This window comes from Sapajus apella, unplaced genomic scaffold, assembly GCF_009761245.1.
Source record: "Sapajus apella isolate SASKATOON/1434 unplaced genomic scaffold, GSC_monkey_1.0 scaffold59, whole genome shotgun sequence".
Lineage (NCBI taxonomy): Eukaryota > Metazoa > Chordata > Mammalia > Primates > Cebidae > Sapajus > Sapajus apella.
Window position 1 is genome coordinate 4,062,929 of NW_022436999.1, and position 5,032 is coordinate 4,067,960.

A 5,032-nucleotide genomic window follows, 5' to 3' on the forward strand; every position below is an offset into this window, starting at 1 on the left:
GGCTCATGTTTGTAATCCCAGCACTTCAGAAGGCCAGGGCAGGCAGACTGCTTGAGACCAGCCTGAGCAACATAGTGAGACCCTATCGCCACAAAAAAAAAAAAAAAAAAAAAAACAGAATAATTAGCTGCATGTGGTGGTGTACGCCTGTAGTCCTAGCTATTCAGGAGGCTGAGGTGGGAAGATCAGTTGAGCCCAAGAGTTTGAGGCTGCAGTGAGCTATGATTGAGCCACTGCACACCAGCCTGGGTGACAAAGCAACATCTTGTTTTTAAAAGAAAAAAAAGAGATTAAATCAGTGTACTTAGGATGTCTATCACCTTAAATATTGGTCTTTTCTTTATGCAAGAAATATTCAAGTTATACTCTTCTAGCTATTTTGAAATGTACAACAGATTATGAAAACTTTAGTCACCCTACTGATCTATTAAACATGATACTGATCTATTAAACCATATATTTGTACCCATTAATCAACTTCTCTTCATCCCTCTCTCCCCCACCCTTCAATAGATTGAAAAATCAATCTATTTTCCATCTTCATGAAACTCCTTTTTAAACTCCCACATATAAGTGAGAACAAGTGATATTTGTCTTTCTGCGCTTGGCTTATTTCACTTAACATAATGACCTCCAGTTCATGTTGCTACAAATGACAGGATTCCATTCTTTTTAATTCCATTCTTTTCTGAATAATATTCCATTGCATATATGCACCATATTTTCTTTATCCATTTATTTGTTGATGGGCACTTGGGTTGATTCCATGTTTTAGCTATTGTGAATAGTGCTGCAGTCACCATGGAAGTGTCAAACCTTGCTTTAAATCCCAGCACTTGGGAGACCAAGGTGGGAGGATCGCTTGAGGCCCAGAGTCTGAAACCAGCCTGTTCAACAGCCCATTTCTACAAAAAGAAAAAAAGTTTAATTAGCTAGGTGTGATGGCCCATACCTATAGTCCCAGCTACTCCAGAGGCTGAGATGGGAGAATCTCTTGAGCCCAGGAGTTCAAGGCTGCAGTGAGCTAAGTTTATACCACTGCACTCTAACCTGGGTAACAGAACAATACACTGTCTCAAATAAATAAATAAATAAATAAATAATAAATAGAGCTCTTTTAGAGATGGACCAGAATAGCCTTTCTTTATTCCAGGGCTAATTTAGGTCCACTTCAAAGACTCAGCTCTTCTGGAGTCTCCATTGAACCACTGTGTGTTTGACACAGCTTCTCCACTCTGGTTAGAGAGCTGTTTAGCCATTCCAGGCTTTGTACAGGCTCTAGGAATTGTTCTATTTACAGCTACCTAATAATAGTTTTTTTCCCCAGAAATTACTTTTTCTCTACCTCATAGGTTTTGTCCTAAGTATGTGCAGATTGGTGTTTACTCAAAGACTCTAGAGGACCCTGTGTGGATTTATGGGACTCTTCCTCTGTGTAACTCCCTGTCTCTTGAACACTGCCCTGCAATTTTAGCTGCCTGACACTCTCCTTAACTCAGTAAGACTAAGCTTTCCCCAGACTCCCCCATCTATGCGGCAGCCTGGAAGCTGCCTCTAGGAAGCTGCAGAGGCAGTCACAGCCTCACCTCCTCTGCTTCCCTGCTCCCAGGGATCACAGGCAGCCTCTTAGCCAATGTCTGAAAACAAGCATTTTCATATATTTTGTCCAGTATATGGTTGAAGGGCAATTCCCATAACTGTTAATCCTTCATGGACAGAAACAAAACTTCCTATTAATTTTACCACAGAAAAAAACCCAACTTTATTATATTTAATAATGTTCTATGCTCACCTCACTATTTTTGCCATGTAGATATGCATTTATTCTATTTTTCCATACATGTTAACTTCATACAACATAAGATATATAATACAATAAAGCACACCTTCAGGCTGGGCAGAGTGTCTCATGCCTGTGATCCCAGCACTTTGGGAGGCTGAGGCAGGCAGATCACAAGGTCAGGAGTTTGAGACCAGCCTGACCAACATAGTGAAACCATGTTTCTACTAAAAATACAAAAATTAGCCAGGCATGGTGGTGTATGCCTGTAGTCCCAGATACTCAGGGCACTGAGGCAGGAGAATCGCCTGAACCCAGAAGGCATAGGTTACAGTGAGCCGAGATCCCGCCACTGCACTCCAGCCTGGGCAACAGAGTGAGACTCAGTTTCAGAAAACAAAAAACCACCTTCATTAACTCTAAAAATTAATAGAAATGAAACTCTGGGAATTTGGAGGGGGTGGATTGAACATATCTGGAGGGACTAACTAGCCCAGGCCCAAGGAACAAGAAAGTTCAAGATGGGTGTTCTATTAGCCGGGTGTGGTGGCTCATGCCTGTAATCCTAGCACTTTGGGAGGCTGAGGTAGGCAGATCACCTGAGGTCGGGAGTTCGAGACCAGCCTGACCAACATGGAGAAACCCCATCTCTACTAAAAATACAAAATTAGCCGGGCTTGGTGGCACATGCCTGTAATCCCAGCTACTTGGGAGACTGAGGCAGGAGAATCACTTGAACCTGGGAAGTGGAGGTTGCAGTGAGCTGAGATCGTGCCATTGCACTCCAGCTTGGTCAACAAGACCAAAACTCACCTAAAAAAAAGAGGTGGGTATTCTTATCCTTTAAGACATAGGATCAAAATACTTAAGGAGCTGTGCTACCATCCTTGATCTTTGGCAATACCCCATCCTCCACACTGTGATGGAGACAGCAGGGTACCAGTAAAGTGCATAGGCTTTGAGCTCGGAGAGACTAGGTGTGTATCCCAGCTGGGAAAAGCTGGACTTGTCTAATTTGCAAAGACTGTAAGATGCTTGCAGCCAGGACCCACATCTTGCTCATTTTTTGTGGCTTCCCACAGCTCTTAGCTCATCCATATGGGAGAAGTATAAAAAACTTCCAATAGGTGGATTATATTTCATAAGCAAATACTTGCCAAGGTGTGGATGGCTGATGCTATGTTGATGATGACCTGTCCAAGAAACATATTTGCATTTGAGACATTTTCACCCCTTTCTGAGGTGATCAGTAGGGAAGGGGTAAAACTGGCAAATCAAATTGTTTGGGCAAATTCAATAACGTCACAACCTTAACCATGGGCTGGTTGTTGGAAGTGACAGGACCTATCTCTCCAGGTTGTCGTAAAGATGAATGAGTTAGTGCATTAATTGAACATATATTTATTCATCATACACTATGTACCAGCCATTGTTCTAGGTACCTAGGGCACAGCAAAGAATGAAACAGACAAAAGTTTCCAACTTCATAGAGATTATATACTAGTAGAGGAAGGCAAAGAATACATGATGCGCAAGTGAAATATATAGTATGTTACATAGTGTTACATGCTACATTAAAAAAATAAAATAAGGCAGGCCAGGCACAGTGGCTCACACTTGTATCCCAGCACTTTGGGAGGCCAAGGCAGGCAGATCATTTGAGCCCCAGAGTTTAAGCCCAGGAGTTTGAGCCCATGAGTTTGAGAACAGCAAGATGGCACAACCCCGTCTTTACAAAAAATACAAAAATTAGCCGGGCGTGGTGGTGCAAACCTGTAGTCCCAGCTACTTGGGAGGCTGAGGTGGGAGCATCACTTAAGCCTAGGAGGTGGAGGTTGCAGTGAGCTGAGATCACACCACTGCGTTCCAGCCTGGGCAACAGAGTGAGATGAGACTCTATTTGAAAATAAAATTAAATTAAAAATAAAGCAAATAAGGAGACAAGAATGTTGGGGGATGCTGTATACTGAATGTTTGTGTTCTCATAAAATTCCTCTGTTGAAATCCTGCCCACCAAGGTGATCGTATTAGGAGGTGGAGCCTTCAAGACTTGATTAGGTCATGAGGACAGAGCATCATGAACAGGATTAGCATCCTCAAAAGAGGCCTCAGAGAGCTCCCTTGCCCCTCCTGCCATGTGAGGACATAGTAAGGAGATGGCCACCGAGGAGCCAGGAAGTGGGCCCTCCCCAGGCACCAGATCTGCCAGCAGCTTGATCTCGGCCTTCCCAGGCCCTAGAATGGTAAGAAATGAGTGTCTGTTGTTAATAAGCCGTCCAGTCTATGACATTTTGTTGTAGCAGCCTGGACAGACTAAAACAGCGCTCAATTTTCAAACAGTATGTGAATAGAAGGCCTCACTGAGAAGGCGATCCTTTAGGCAAGATGGAGGGAGGTGAGGGAGTGAGGGAGGCACACAGGTCTCTGGGATGAGAGGGTTCCAGCTGGAGAGAACAGCAAATGCAAACACCTTGAAGCAAGAAAAAACTGATGTTTTTCAAGGAATGAAGAGGCCCACGGAGCTGTAGTTGAGGGAAAAAAGTGGTGGGAGATGAGGTGAGTTAAGAGGAGTCAAGACCTGATTGTTTGGGGTCTTGCAGGCTGTGGGAAGGACTTGGGGTTTTGCTCAGAGTGAGATGGGGCCACTGGAGCATTTTGTGCAAAGGAATGACATGCTGTGCCTGACATTTTAGCAGAATCCCCTGGCTGTTATGTGGAGGGTAAACAAGGAGCGGCAAAGGCCTGGCAGAGAGATCAGCTGGAGGCTGCTGCAATCACCCCAGCCGTAGAAGCTTATCCAGTGTGAGAGCAAGTGCATTGCCCAGCAGATGCCTAATGCATGGACTCGGTCTGCGCTGGCTGCATTTCCAGGAAGAGAAAGCATGAACCTGGCAAGGGGCAGTGGCTCACACCTGTAATCCCAGCACTTTGGGAGGCCAAGGCAGGTGGATTATCTGAGGTCAGGAGTTCGAGACCAGCCTAGCCAACATGGCGAAACTCCGTCTCTACTAAAAATACAAAAATTAGCCAGGTGTGGTGGTGCCTGCCTGTAATCCCAGTTACTTGGGAGGCTAAGACAGGAGAATTGCTTGAACCCAGGAGGCAGAGGTTGCAGTGAGCCCTGAGATCACACCACAGCATTCCAGACTGGGCAACAGACAAAGACTGTCTAAAAAAAAAAAAAAAAAAAAGTCTGGTCTAGGTGGTGGTTAATAGGACAGAAGGGAATTTTGATTTGGGTAAAACTCCACT